This window comes from Pseudophryne corroboree, chromosome 7 (assembly GCF_028390025.1).
Source record: "Pseudophryne corroboree isolate aPseCor3 chromosome 7, aPseCor3.hap2, whole genome shotgun sequence".
NCBI classification, from domain to species: Eukaryota; Metazoa; Chordata; class Amphibia; order Anura; family Myobatrachidae; genus Pseudophryne; species Pseudophryne corroboree.
Genome location: NC_086450.1, coordinates 182,352,263 through 182,368,155, shown reverse-complemented (window position 1 = coordinate 182,368,155; position 15,893 = coordinate 182,352,263). Strand labels below are relative to the sequence as shown.

At 47.5% G+C, this 15,893-nt stretch overlaps 1 long non-coding RNA gene across 1 annotated transcript in view; it reads right to left on the bottom strand.

Moving 5' to 3' along the window:
- LOC134943493 (uncharacterized) overlaps positions 1 to 12,131 on the bottom strand; it is a 39,532-nt gene extending 27,401 nt beyond the window's left edge. The window contains exons 1-2 of the long non-coding RNA XR_010181569.1: positions 11,534 to 12,131; positions 8,048 to 8,104 (exon numbers count right to left, since the gene is read on the bottom strand). This is a non-coding gene — a long non-coding RNA (uncharacterized LOC134943493). The remainder of the gene's footprint in view (positions 1 to 8,047; positions 8,105 to 11,533) is intronic.
- Positions 12,132 to 15,893: the final 3,762 nt, after the last annotated feature.

The window sequence follows — 15,893 nt, the reverse complement described above, 5'->3', positions numbered from 1 at the left end:
TGCAAAGTGATAAAGACAGCAGCCAATCAGCTCCAATATGTAAATTAACAGTTAGGATCTGATTCGCTGCTGCCTTTATCACCTTGCACATATCACTGGTTTATCACTTCCTTATGCCTTCTCCAGGTTAATACATCTGCCCCTCAGTGCTGCACCATGAGATAATAACGGGAAAGTGCCAGGCCGGGGTCTAGCGGAGTCAGTGAGAAGGAAGAAATTGAAAGCCTTTTTCTTATGCTACTTGGAGAACAAATACTTTTGCTGCAATAAAAAGTACACATGAACTTGTGTGTCTACAGTGTGATCAGTGTTTGACTGCTGTAATCATCAGAGCTGTGACATATTAGAGCTACAGGTGGCAGCCACTGGTGTGTGAATCCAGCTGTAATGCATTTGCCCCTCTCAGGTCTCAAGAGCTATGCTGTCTGCAGAACAACATAATCCTAATAGCTGCGCTCAGGGAGTGCCAGCTGCAGTTCCGTGTGGCAACATTTTAGTCATACCCCCATACTGTCCAGCAGCTTTTCAGTGTTACTGTTACCATAGGGCTCAGGTGCAGAGAAATCAGATAGCTCTGTTAAGTGAAAGATGTACAGTACTTTGAATACACTACTGCCACCAAGTGTTTACTAGTTGGTACTGCCGGGACGGAAACAGCTATTACCCTTCTTGGCAGCTTTTTCCTAACACTGTACAGCTCTGGCTTCTCCTCTCTGCTACAGTATATGCTCTGTAATGTATGTTTGAACCGGATGTCTGAGAACCTCAGATATAGAAACACTGGATACCGAGACGTGTGTAAAATTTTTGGCCTAATTCAGACCTGATCGCACCTCTGCGAATTTGCAGAGATTTGCGATCGGATAGTCGCAGCCCAGACAGAGTGAAAAAAAGCCCCATGCAAGTCTGCATACGCCGTGCGAAAAGTTTTGCAAACACCGGCCAGCTGCAAAACCGTTCGCAACTCACTCACCATCGAATGTTTTTTTTTTCCAGTTTGTGCAGTCTGTGCATATCCCAGGACTTACTCCTACAGTGTGAAAGAAACAGGCTGATTGGGCCGGAGCTGAGGTCACACAACCGCCCTGAAACGCCTGTGTTTTTACTGACACTCCCACAGTTTGGCTTTGTGCCTGCGCATTACGATCCGCAGAATTAGGCCCTTTGTCTGGCAAAGTTTTGTGTCTTATGACAGAGTGATTGTGACTAGGTTATTGAATCTGTTATTGGTTTGTTTGTTTGTTTGTTTGTTTGTTTGTTTGTTTGTTTGTTTATGTATTTAAAAGTGAATAAATACTGAAAATGGATACACACCTGAACAATGAATTGGCTGACCAATCCAACGATGTGTTAAGTGTTCTGCACAAACAATACATGTATACACACCAATCCGCCGCCACAGGAACTCGTAGTGACGTCATTGTTGCCAGTTCCTGCGGCTGGCATATTGGCTGATTGGTAGCCCACATACACAGGCAAATGCAACAATATATCCAGGGTCAGACTGGCCCATACGGGAACAGGGGAAACCCCGGTGGGCCCCACTGCCTGTGGGCCCACCTCCTCCTCTATGGATCAGGTTTCAGACTCTTCTATCTTCTGCACTTGAATTTTACGGTATCCGGTCTCTAGGTCGATCACACTTAGGTCAACAGTGTCTAAGTCGACCACTATTGGTCGACAGTAAGTAGGTCGATATGGTTTCTAGGTCGACATGACAGAAGGTCGACATGAGTTTTTTTACTTTTTTTCTTGAACCTTTTCATGCTTTACAATCCACGTGGACTACAATTGGGAACGGTAACCTGTGCTGAGCACAGCAGTAGCGGAGTGAGGCACCTTGCCCGAAGCCGCGAGCCATGCGAGGGGACACGGTGCACTAATTGGGGTTCCCGTTCACTCTATGGAGAAAACGGCGTCCAATTTAAGGAAAAAAAAAACTCATGTCGACTTTGTCATGTCGATCTTGTACATGTTGACCTAGACCATGTCGACCTACTTACTGTCGACCAATAATGGTCGACCTAGACACTGTCGACCTAAGTGTGGTAGACCCTATTATCCACACCCGAATTTTACATTATACTGCACAGGACAATGGTGTATTTTCTATAGTGCATTGCTATTATTAATGTGGTACATTTTCATGTATGCACTAGCAGTATTTACTACATGCACTCTCTAATGATTAGCCAAACCTCTGTGGTAGCTGGCCACACCTTATAGCATGGCCCCCTACCACTACATTTCCCCGGTAGGCCCTTCAAGCCCCAGTCCGACACTGAATATATCTGAAATGTGCATCTGGTGTGCTGCACATTGGATGTGATATGTCTTGAACGTCGATCACAGACATATCGGCGCAGTGCATACTTACCGACATTCTGGTTGCTCCTTCCCGGAGGAGCAACCAGGTCGGAGCAGGGGGGAAACCTGATGCAGCAGAGGGGGCTGGATTGGGGGTGTGGCCCAGAGACTTGCCAACTTTTCCGGGGGGCCGGGAGCATGACACAACTTTCAGGAGCCTCCCGCACATTCCGGGAGAGTAGGCAAGTATGGTGCAGTGTTCTCCCCAGCAATATTTTCCAACTGGGTGGCATCAAGAAGTAGCCGGGTGGGGGAATTCACAATAATATGTTTTTATACAGTTCCCAGATTTTGCCCAATTGCTTTTTGGATGCAAATCATATTTTTACAACTCCCAGAGGATACACAGAACAGAGAGTGGACGCAGGGTCAGATTAACAATGGGGCAGATGGAGCTACAGCTCCAGGCCTCCACATGAAAACAGGCCCATCACCATGACAGCATGATGCTGACCAGCCACCAGCTGGCCACATGGTCGGCCATAAATCATAAGCATTAAATTTCATTTTTATTTTTCACACAAAATTATGCAATTTTTATACTTTTACATATTTAGAGAGATATTGGGGTGATAGTGTACAGGGTCTACATGGCACTGGCCACGCCCACACAACACTGGTCACACCCCCTCTGCTTGTTATAACAGACCCTTGAACATTTTCAGCCCCAGGCCCTTGAGGCCCTTAATCCAGCCCTGAGTGGACGCAGGAGGACCACTTTCTTTAACGTGCTCAGGCGACTGTTCCTGTCCGGACAGCACCCTTGCTTTTATTCAGGGGGAGGAACAATCCTGCCACCGATCTCACAGCCACACTCACTACCAATGTGCGCATTCCCTGTCTTCTGGCACCATGTGACTGTTATGCTGACGCAGCTCGTCCGTGTCACATGATTTTCCAGTTGGGAACTCAGTCCGGCATCCAACAAGCACACATTGGTGAGGGTGCCGGGAGACTGGGGACGGGCGCATTGGTGGTGAGTGTGAGCATTGGTGTTGGGAATGCCGTGCGGCAGGGGCTTTCTAGCCGGGTGGACCACCTGAAAAACAAAAAAAAAGCCTGAAGAGAACACTGGGGTGTACACACAAGCCAACGGGAGAGACAATATATTGTTCATTGGCTATAAGAACGATATATATCGCATAGTGTTTACCCAGCAAAGTATCAAACTCATCCGATATCATGTAATAAATAAATAGCATCTGTAACACTACCAATAGTAGAGAGTGAAAATAAGAGAATTATGGTAGACTTACAATTGTTAACGCTCTTTCTTCGAAGTTGATAGGGTCCACTGGGAACATTGGGGTTGTAGGTGGTGGATAAGAGTCCGGGGACTAAAAAGTTAAAGCTTTCAGCTGTCCCAGAATGCTTGGCTCCTCACCCCTATAACCCCGCCTCCGTGCTCAGGCAATCAGTTTTATTAACCAGCTTAAAGCAGAAAGCGGAGAGAAGAAAGATGTTAGGAATATAAGAACACAGTCTCACAGACAGAAGAAAGGAATCAGAGGCCAAAGCCACAAAAACCCAGAGAGGCCAGGTGCGTCAGGGTTCATAGGTTCGACAGGGAACATCGGGGATGTCCCACAGCAGTACTTCAAGGGAGGGGATGCGCCTGAGAGGATACAAGAATCCAGCGTCCAAAGGAAGCATCCTGGCAGGCAAAATTATCAAGGGCATAAAACCTAAGAAGCATGTGGACTGAGGACTACGTAGCCGCCTTGCGTCGCTGCCCATGAGGGTTCCTTCAGACCGAGTAGAATGGGCAGATGGAAGCTGGTACGGGAAGGTCAGCTTAAGCGTAACTATGTGCAATGACCAATCTAATCCATCTGGCCAGTGTCTGCTTATTAGCAGGCCTACCACGCTTGTGAAAACCAAAAAAAAAGAACAGGACATCAGACGTCTGGTGGAGCTAGTACGTCTATATACATAGAGCTCAAACTACATCTAAGGAACATTCTTTTATAGATAAATCTGGTGAGACAAAGGCTGGAACCACAATCTCCTGATTAAGATGGAATGAGGAAACCACTTTGGGGAGGTAACCAGTCCAAGTCCGGAGAACCGCCCTGTGTAAATGAAAAATCAGGAAGGAGGGACGACAGGAGATGGCTCCCAAGTCCGACACCCTTCTGGCCAAAACAATAGCAAGTAAAAATAGCACTTTAGCAGTCAGCCATTTGAGATCGGTTGACTCCAAAGGTACAAAGGGAGGCTCTTGAAGAGCGTTTAACACAACAGACAGGTCCGATGGAGCCACTGGAGGGACATAAGGAGGTTGTATGCAGAGGACACCCTGAAGGAAAATGTATACATCAGGTAGAGAGGCAATCTTGCATTGGAACCAAACAGACAAAGCAGAAATGTGCACTTTGAGAGAAGCAAGACATAAGCTTAAATCCAAACCACATTGCAGAAATGCAAAAATTCTTGAGGTGCGAAAGACAGTTGCGTCATAACGTTTGGCAGCGCACCATGTGAAGTAAGTATGCCATTCTCTATAATAGATTTGTGCCGAGGCAGGTTTATGGGCCTGCAGCATATGTTTGAATCATGGCCTTTGAAAATCCTTTTGTCTTTAGGATTGATAACTTAAGAGCAACGCCGTCAAAGACAGACAGGCCAGGTCTGGATATAGAAATGAGCCCTGAGAAAGAAGGTCCTGCCGTTGAGGAAGTTGAGGGGGTTGCCCCGCTAAGAGGCCCTGAATATCGGAAAACCAATGATGTCTGGGCCACGCAGAGGCCATCAGAATGAGGTTTCCTCCTTCCTGTTCGAACTTCCGCAGAACTTGAGGTAAAAGGGCTACCAGAGGGAAGATGCATGGCAGATGAAAGGTCCACTGACAAGGCATATACGAACGCTGCCAGAGGATCCCTGGTGCAGGATCCGAATACCTGAACCTTGTGGTTGTGGTATAAGGCCATGAGATCCACGTCTGAAAGACCCCATCTGTCCAACAGGAGGAGGTCAATGACAGCCGATCCTCGTAAGACAGAGTTATCATTTGTGATCTGAGCGATGAGGTTGGCCATTCAATCGGGTGTGGATTATTAGATCTAGACTTTTGATACACACTTTTGACCATGTCGACCCTGTTGACCTAATGCATGTCTACCATTAGTGGAAGACCTATTGATCGTAGACCTTTTAATGTAGATCTATAGTCCAGATACCGTTACATCTGGAGAGAATTAGACTTTGTAGAGGGCGTGAGTGAAACTGAACAAACTCGACCATGTCGAATGCTGACACCATCAATCCGATAATTTGCATTGCTGAATGCACCGATACTCTAGCGCGGTGAATAAAGTGGTTTATTTTGCTCTGTAGTTTCAAAACCTTGCCCGGTAATAGGTACAATCATTGACTGGACAACTCCAGAAGTGCTCCAAGATGTAGCATCCTTTGCGATGGGAAAAGGGAGGATATCAGCCAATTTATCAGCCAATCATGACGTTGTAGGAAGGCTACTGTCAGCTGGAGATGGTTGAGGAGAAAATAATGAGAGTTCGCCAGGATCAGCAGATTGTCAAAGTTCGGGAGAATTTGAATACCTTGGCGACAGAGGTGTGCTGCCATGACAGCCATGACCTTGGTAAAAATCCTGGGTGCCATAGCTAGGCCAAATGGTAATGCCTGGAACTGATAATGTTGGTTGCAAATAGCAAAACGCAGGAACTGCTGATGTGAAAGAGCAATTGGAATATGCAGATATGCATCCTGTATATCCAGGGAAACAATGAAGTCCCCAGGTTCCATGGCTAGAACTATGGATTGCAAGGTCTCCACCTGGAAACTTTCACAAACTTGTTTAAAGATTGGAGATTGAGAATAGGCCAGTGTGACCCATTGGGTTTAGGAACTAGGAACAGGGTCGAGTAGTAGTCTTTGCCCCTTTGGGACAGAGGAATCGTCACTATCACTTCTGAGGGCAGACGTGAACTGACCACAGTCTGTAGAATTTGAGACTTGTTCGGGTTTGATGGTAGGCCCGTGGTGAAATATTGTTGAGGGAGACATCCCTTGAATGAGATGGCGTACCCGTGAGAGACTACCTCTTGCACCCAAGCGTCTGAAATGGTCATGGTCCAAACTTGCGCGAAGTGCAGAAGTTGGCCTCCCACCCTGAGGTCTCCCAGGGGGAGGCCCGCCCTGTCAGGCAGCAGGCTTGTCAGGCTTTGTTGTAGGTTGACAAGCTACCCAGGATTGCTTGGCCTTGGTTTAGAGGATTTTGCAGGGCGTGTTTGCCTAAGGAATGTCTGACCTTTCGCTTTTCCCTGTGGACGAAAGGAACGAAAAAGGTACTTTTGACCCGCTAAGCAGGATTAGTCAGGGGTAAAAAGGCAGTTTTGGCCGCCACCAAAGATGTCACAATTTTATTTGGTTCTTCACCAAAGAGGATGTCAGCTGTAAAGGGAAGAATTTCCAAAGTTTTCTTGGAATCCAAATCTACCTTACAAAACGTAGCCAGAAGGATACGTTGTGCCAGCGCAGATGTAGCAGACGCCTTTGCTGCTAAATGTAAGAAGACGCAGACTTAATATGACCAAGATAAATTCTGCATTCATCCGCAGTGTGCGATCCAACCGGAATTATTGGGAAAAAGATGGGGGGGGGGGGCGCAGAAAATGTGATCGCCTCTGCCTGTCAATCAGAGGCGGTCGCGGGGCGGGGGCAACACTCCATTTCCATGGAGGAGATGGAACATTGAGGTGGCAGGAAGCTTCACTAATTTCTACAATTAAGCAAAAATTGTGAGGCGATCCCAATTACTGCTTCATCAAGGGGAGGGGAGGCGTCGGTCAGCATGCTGGTTAGCCTTGCCTTGCGATGGGTGGACCCCAGCATGCTAGGATAAGGATTGCAAATTCTGCTAATTAGCTGAATTTGCAATCCTTACTGAATTAGGCCCATAATTCATTCACTTATGTGATAATGAAGTCATGGTTTCCAAATGGAAAGGACGCATTCTCATGAATACTGATTCAATGTGCGACTAATGTAGTTTAGGTATTCGTGAGTCAATGGATTATTTCTTTATATACAATTAAATATTATATATGTTTCCACAGAAGTTGAATTGATTTGAAAGGAGTAGACAGACATATGAAATCAGAGTATATCAGTAGAGGAGCCCTTCACTGGAGACACAGACACTGGCCAATCTTCTACCCCTTCCTAGCTTTTTACGACAATTTAAGATGATGTGTCGCTTTTATTCTTACTCTGCAAATGTGTCGTCGTCTCACGTCCCAGCCATTATATATAACTACATGCAATAAAACAGGCAGGTTCTGTTTTATTAATACATCCATATATAATTTACCCTCTGTACGGAGTCAGACTGCTGAGTTGATGGTAGGGCTGACTAGATGCCTTGCTATTACCCTCAGAGCGCTGTGCTGCCGAACAGTATCCTCAGGTAAAAATAACGGGTTAATGGATAAATTCCCAGAGCAGGATTGCTTGTTGGCTTTGTGAACAGAGAGATCATTACACTGTGAGTATGAAATAATGGGGTCAGCATGTTGGTAAATGTGGTAAATGTAGCTGGTTTCCGAGGAGAGGAACAAATGGCGACAATTTAAAAAATATATGATAATAATAGTAATAACAATAATAATAATAGTAATAATAATAATAATAATAATAATAAATAATACTTTTAAAATACCTTAATCCAGGCATTTGTTAAAGCTCCGCTGCAGCTCAGGCCAAGAGAACACTCTTCCTGTGGAGATTTGTATATGGTTTGTTTAAAATGTCACAATAAAGCTTTGTGCTAATTTAAACTCATTCTTCCACTATAATTACTTACTGTGCAGTGAAAGGGATTAAGAAGCAATTGCTGTATGCTAGGAAGACCCTTGTACCCTGATTGTGTGTTAATAATACACTTGCACCCCAGTTTATACAGTAGTTTTAAATGAAATTATTTTCTGTAAACAAGTTCCATCTAAGATGATAATATCATATTGCTTTTTTCACATTATTAGACCCTGTCTTTTGTGGTGTGACACATGGGCTCCTTGAGGGTACTTTAGGGATATGCCTGTAGCTTTCTGATTAAATTAGGTTACCCACCACTGATTTGGTTAAACTCTGCCTTCACTCCAGTATAAAGCTAGGCAGTGTAACTAAGAATAAGAGGGGGGTAGGGGACTGTGGAACAAGCTTGAGGGTTCGGAGTGACAATGTATAAGATGCTGTAGGGGTTCCAATGAGAAAAGGCTGGTGGGGCATTAGGAGAACTATACAGAGAACGGATGACCTCGGCAAGTCACTGTAATGACTGATGCATATTCATTTCATTATTTCTGTTTCAGAGGAGTTGAACTGGTTTTATTCTCCCTCGCAGTGTCTGTACTGAGCACAATGGGACTACTAGGCATAGTTACAGTAGGTGCAGATGCAAAGGCCACCTATTAGTCAGCTGCAGAATATAGACGCTGAGGCAATCTATGCCAACAGCTATGAGTCCTGTCACACTGGAAACCCCATAAGATATGCAATTACAACCACAATATAAAAATGAACCAAGTCAATGGAAAGTGACTCGCAGGAGGCACCAGTGCCTGTAACAGGGTTAACATTCCGGGACGGGAACGTAAATACAATTACCAATGATTTAGGTAAATACCAGAATGCACATAAGTGTGAAAGCTAAAACTAAGGGACCATGAATGCAAAATAATGTAATTATGTTACAACATCCACTTGACGAACATAAGATTAGATGTATAATGCAGGGACCTGAAAAAGGAGAACAGAGAAGATACATGTGCTGTCCGCTGAGGCTGCCAAAACAGTAGATGGTTTCTGCCTTGTTCCTGGAGTTAGAATTTTATTGCTTAAGGTATATTTTTACATTACATAACCTATTTATCAGAGTAAAGAATTCTGTCAATCCTTCAAAAACGGCTATTTTTTGAGAACTGCAGCTTTTTTCCTGTGGGGGTCATTCTCTAAGTGGGTACGGCAGCAGATACTGCACACAGAAGCAGTCACTCTACTTTTCATCCTTGGCTAGGATGAGCTCTTTACGGAGCCTGTGCCGCAACCTTTCACTAATAGTAACTAGCCCTAAAAGTAAATGGCAAATTACAGCAACATGTGGCAGAAACAAAGGTTTCTTTTCATGGGGTTTGGAAGCTAGCCCTCCCTCTGTGGTGCCTAACCTTAAACCCCCTCCCACAGGGCCGGTGCAAGGTTTCTCAGCACCCTAGGCAAATCTTCAGTGCACCCCTCCCCACAATGGGGGTAATTCCAAGTTGACCGCAGCAGGAATTTTGTTAGCAAATGGGCAAAACCATGTGCACTGCAGGGGAGGCAAATATAACATGTGCAGAGAGAGTTAGATTTGGGTGAGGTGTGTTCAATCTGCAATCTAATTTGCAGTGTAAAAATAAAGCAGCCAGTATTTACCCTGCACAGAAACAAAATAACCCTCCCAAATCTAACTCTTTCTGCACATTTTATATCTGCCTCCCCTGCAGTGCACATGGGGGTAATTCCAAGTTGATCGCAGCAGGATTTTTGATAGCAATTGGGCAATTTTGTTAGCAATTGGGCAAAACCATGTGCACTGCAGGGGAGGCAGATATAACATGTGCAGAGAGAGTTAGATTTGGGTGTGGTGTGTTCAATCTGCAATCTAATTTGCAGTGTAAAAATAAAGCAGCCAGTATTTACCCTGCACAGAAACAAAATAACCCTCCCAAATCTACCGTAACTCTTTCTGGACATGTTATATCTGCCTCCCCTGCAGTGCAAATGGTTTTGCCCATTTGCTAACAAAAATCCTGCTGCGATCAACTCGGAATCACCCCCAATACCCAGCCCATCAGGTGAAAAAGTGCGAAGGCTGCATCTTATGGGCGGTATTCAATTTTTTCTGCCCCATTCTACACACGTTCTGTTTCTGCTGACGGGTGTGGCATCATCATTTCAGCTCGCTACCCCTGGGGTAGCGAGGCGCCCTAACCCTGTACACATCTAAACCTGATTACTAAGGGCATGATATGTGCAATAACGGGGATCACTTTAGAAAGGATATTGGGCGTGACATATCATTTGAATACCGCTATAAATTCCACAGCCACTTCCTGATAATGTTAGTGCTGCACGAAAGAATATTTTCTTAACATACAATTTGACGGCACACAGGGACCATATGGCCCATCCAGTCTGTCCTTTAGGGTTTTAGACTAGAGAGTATTAGGGTTAGTTTACTGGTTTGGTCAAGGATATTAGGGATAGGGTATTAGGGTTGTTTTAGCGATTTGGGTTAGGGTATTAGGGTTAGTTTGGGGATGGGGTTAGGGTATAAAGGATAGGATATTAGCGTTGGTCTATCAGTTTGGTTTAAAGGGGTTAGGGTTAGGGAGAGATCTGGCTATAAATATAGAAACATAGCCGGAGGGCAGCCGGTGGATGTTTTCCTTGGAGATGCACTCATGCACGGGGTAGTGGCTGCCGGCAGAGGCGTAACTAGGGTTGATGGCACTTACTCTATCAGTTAACCGCCAAGCCCTCCTGCCACCCCCCCCCCCCCCCCCCACACACACACACACACCATATAGAGATAATCAAAAGGCAGGTGCCACGAGCAGCTGCAGGGTCCAGGTGAGGTGCCCTCTGCACTAATGGCAGGGTGTAAGTACTGTAGGTGTCAGAGCCAAGAGTGACATGGGGAGGGAGAGAGATAGGCATGAGGGAAAGAGAGGGACATGGGGAAAGAGAGAAAACGAGACATGAGGGAAAGAGAGGGACATGGGGAAAGAGAGAGAAAGCGAGACATGGGGGAAAGAGAGGGACATGGGGGAAAGAGAGAGAACGAGACATGGGGAAAGCGAGACACGGGGAGAGAGACATGGGGGAAAGAAAGAGAGACATGGCAGATAGATACACAAATAATGCCCCCTTCACTGCCCACCTCACAGTTTGACATACTGCCCCATTAATCTCCCATAATAACAGCACCACTCCTCCCCACCTTTCTTCTCCTCCCTCCAGCTCCAGTGCTGGAGAGGGAGTTACAATTCTGCATCAACTTTCCCCTCAGCAATGAATGTGCTGGAATGCACTTGGAGGGGGGAGATATGCAGTGACAATGCCAATGCAGGACAGTGTGAGGGAAGAGAGAAGCCTGCTCACCCACCTGCACTTCTGGGGTCAGCCTGCAGCGAGTGGGCTTCAACCTTGTCCTGCTGACAGAATGAGAGACGGGTAGCGCAGCCACATCACTAACTTGAGTGAGGCCAGTGAACAGGGGATCTGCGGCACTGTTAGGACCAGCATCAGCATAAACTGATTTTCCATCTTGGGAATGGTGGTATTTTGGGGTTGGCGCCCCAAAGGAGGAAGAAGGTTGAGAAGTAGGGGTGGTCTGTGAAAATAGAATGCTGCTCACTGGTGGCTGATCTTGGGGGAGGGACCAGCCTCTAGAGCTTAGCAGGGCAGAGACTGGGTTTGTCTCTGCAGAGATCAAGAATATCGTGCAGCACTAGTTGAGGAGCTAGGCGGAGGCGGGGACAGGAGTTCCCTGTAAATGGCCTTGCCTTCCTCCCAGCGTCAGCCTGAACATAAGAGTGCCCATACTTCCGCTGCTGGACGGGAGTCACCAGCTGCTGCTGAACAAACTGGTCCGGCTGCGAGTGAGTCTAAGCTGGGCACATTCCATATGACTCACCCACACTGAAATAGCCCGCCCCCAAAACATGTTGCCACCCTCCCTCTAGTACTTTGTGAACTGGACTACATTAGTGGATCGATGGCTGATGTATTAATCAGGCCGCCCTCAACTCCTCCCAGCTGAGCTGTAGGCATGATCGCCCCGCAGTAATCTCCTCCCCGCTGTGATGCCGCTGTGATTGGCAACACTGCCGCAGCAGGAAACTCAAATGAACAACTACCAAGGGTGAGAGGAAGTGCCTGGCTCAGGATGACATGCAGCTTCAGCCCCGGCCGGCAGATCCGACATCGGGTGAGCAGGACTCCTCACATGTCACATCCCTTATGGCGTTCCACTCAGCGCCGCCGTTCAAGTGCCGGCGCCCATAGGCAGCTGCCTAAAGCTGCCTAGTGGTAGCGCCGGCCCTGCCCTCCCCCCTTGCAAGATAACACCAACACCCCCGGGTAGTGTCTAAACCTAACACCCCCTAACCCGCCCACTACATTTGCGGTCGGGATGCCAGCTGTCAGTATCCCAGCGTCGGACTCCTGACCCTGATGGGATTCTGACATCAGCATTCTGATCTTGACCGCATCCTGTCTGCATAACTATATAATAATTCTCAGTGCTGATATACATAACGTCACCTAACATGCACAATGTGCCTGCCACAGCCAGCATCTAATTGGGTGAGACAGCTAGAAGAAGACAGAAGGAGGAGGTAGAGTGAAGCCTAAAGCTTGATACACAGCTTTAGGATTAGCATTGGGGATACGTTACCGGCTGCCGGGATCCCGGTGATCAGCATACCGACACCGGGATCCCAGCCACCAGAATGCTGGCAGAGAAGCGAGCTGCGCTCGCCACGCTGTTGGCTCGGTGGCTCACTGCACTCGCCACAGGTTCTATTCCCACTCTATGGGTGTCGTGGACACCCACGAGTGGGTATAGCCTGTTAGCCGGGATTACGGCTGGTGGCATTGTGAGTGTTCGGGATCCCGGCGCCGGTATGCTGACCGCCGGGATCCCGGGCGCCAGCAACATAACCACATCCCCTATAGGATTATCATGTGATACCACTATTTTCCATAATATGCATACAGTTATATTATTTATTTATATAATGCCACCTTATTGAGAAGTGTGTTACAGAAAATATGTAATCATCAGTCCCTGCTGCAGTGGAGATTACAGTTTAAATTCCTTAACAAAAAATGGGGAAAATTCATTTGAACACAATGGCCCTCATTCCGTGCAAACACATAGTTGCCGCCCACGGGGGAGTGTATTTTCGCTTTGCAGGAGTGCGAACGCCTGTGCAACAGAGCGGTACAAAAACATTTTGTGCAAAACAAGACCAGCCCTGTAGTTACTTATTCTGTGCTACGATGGCTGCGACGAAGGTCCCGGAATTGACGTCAGACACCCGCCCTGCAAACGCCTGGACACGCCTGTGTTTTTCCAAACACACCCAGAAAACGGTCAGTTGACACCCATAAATTCCCACTTCCTGTCAATCTCCTTGCGTTCGGCTGTGCGGAGGGAATAGTCGCTAGAAGCAATGCAAAACAACAATGCTCTATGTACCTGTACGCCGCGCGTGCGCATTGCGGCCCATACGCATGCGTACTTTTGCCGTTTTTTTTAAATGATCACTACGCAGCGAACAACGGCAGCTAGCGATCAACTCGGAATGAGTGCCCATGTTATTTAGCTCCATGAATAAGTGCCCTGAGCTATTCAACGGGCCACGCTCTAAAGCCGCAGCTAGAGGATTTCTACTTGCACCCTCTTGTGGTACGAGCAGAAATATGACTTAAATAGTATATATATCTCTTTTGCCAGAAATTAGGTTTATATTGCTGCCCAGGGCGCCCCCCCCCTGCGCCCTGCACCCTTACAGTGACTGCCGTGTGTGAGGTGTGTGGGAGCAATGGCGCACAGCTGCACTGCTGTGCGTTACCTCAGTGAAGATCATAAAGTCTTCTGCCGCCTCTGAAGTCTTCTTTTTCTTCTCATTCTCACCCGGCTTCTATCTTCCGGCTCTGTGAGGAGGACGGCGGCGCGGCTCCGGGACAAACTCCAGGGTGAGACCTGTGTTCTGACTCCCTCTGGAGCTAATGGTGTCCAGTAGCCTAAGAAGCAGAGCCCTGAAACTCAGAGAGTAGGGCTGCTTCTCTCTCCTCAGTCCCACGATGCAGGGAGTCTGTTGCCAGCAGGCTCCCTGAAAATAAAAAACCTAACAAATATACTTTCTGTCAGGAAACTCAGGAGAGCTCCCTGAAATGCACCCATCTCCTCTGGGCACAGTATCAAACTGAGGTCAGTAGGAGGGGCATAGAGGGAGGAGCCAGTGCACACCCAGATCCAAAGTCTTTCTTAAAGTGCCCTTGTCTCCTGCGGAGCCCGTCTATCCCCATGGTCCTTACGGAGTCCCAGCATCCTCTAGGACGTTAGAGAAATTCTGTTTATTTTAACTTCTCCCATTGGTTTGTTTTGTCAGCAAGCAATTAATTAACCAACCACTATGTTTTCAGACTGTGGGAGGAAACTAGAGCTCCTGGAGGAAACTCACATAAACACAGGATGAACATAAAAACTTCACACAGATAGAGCCCTAGTCCGAATCAATTCATGGACCCAGCCTTGTGAGGCAGCAAAGTTAAATGTGCTAAGATGTTATTACAGGAATGACACTACTCTCCAAAACGAAGTGATGACATTCAGTGAGGTGCGGTGAGGTCAGTGGCTGGGGAGCAGGGCCGGATTAACAATGGGGCGGATGGAGCTGCAGCTCCAGGCCCCCCCCCCATCAAAATAGGCCCACTGCATCTACTGTGCTGCGGCTGTAGACAGGAAACATTTTTCCTGCTACAGCAGCCTGCAATTGCCTCCCTCCGACCTCCTGCCCTCCGACAGTGGGCTGTAACTTCCCTTCCTCCTGTGGCAGCTGCGCACAAACTTCATACACAGGGCGGCGGAGTGGAAGGGGTCACTAACCCTCTCTGCGCCGCACAGGCAGTGACGTAACTGCAGTCAGTGTTTCCTCCTCTTTTCCGGAGTCCAGGATAGCTCCGCCTCCAGCCAGGTGCTGTAATGCTGCATGCTAGGGTTTTCTTCATTAAAAATGGGCGTGGCCACGGGGGGTCCGTTGTTAGGCCACGCCCCCGAATTTGCTTGGCTCCTGTCGGTAGTCTGTGTGTGGCCTGCCCCTCACTGCTTCCTCTGTGGGGACTTGGAGATGACAGCTATAGTATACATGTGTGTTTGTGTGTGGGGGGGGGGGGGGGGAGGGGACAGGCTGTGTGTATGTGTGGTGACTGGGGGTAACAGGCTGTGTTTGTGTGTGGGAGGGGGTGACTGGGGGTAACATGCTGTGTGTGTGTGTGAGAGGGGGCGACTGGGGGTAACTGGTTGTGTGTGTGAGAGGGGGTGACTGGGGGTAACATGCTGTGTGTGTGGGAGGGGTGTGTGACTGGGGGGGAACCAGGCTGTGTGTGTGAGATGGGGTGACTGGGGGTAACAGGAGAGAAGTACACAGGGCCACCTGTACCCCCTCTCTCTCAACCCTCCATCTGTCTCACTTCTCTCTTTTTCTCTCTTTCTCTATCTCCCCTCTCTCTCAACCCTGGTCTCTCTCACCCCCACTGTTTCCCTCTTTCTTTTTCTTTCATTCTATACCCCCCCTTTTGTCACCCCCTTCTCTCTCTCTCTCTCTCTCTCTCTTTTTAACTCTCTCTCTCTCGTTCTCTTTTCTTTCTCTCATTTCTCTGTCTTGCTCTTTCTTTCTCTCTCTCTCACTTTCTCTGTCCCCCCTCTCTCTCTCTATACCCTGCTCCCTCTTCTC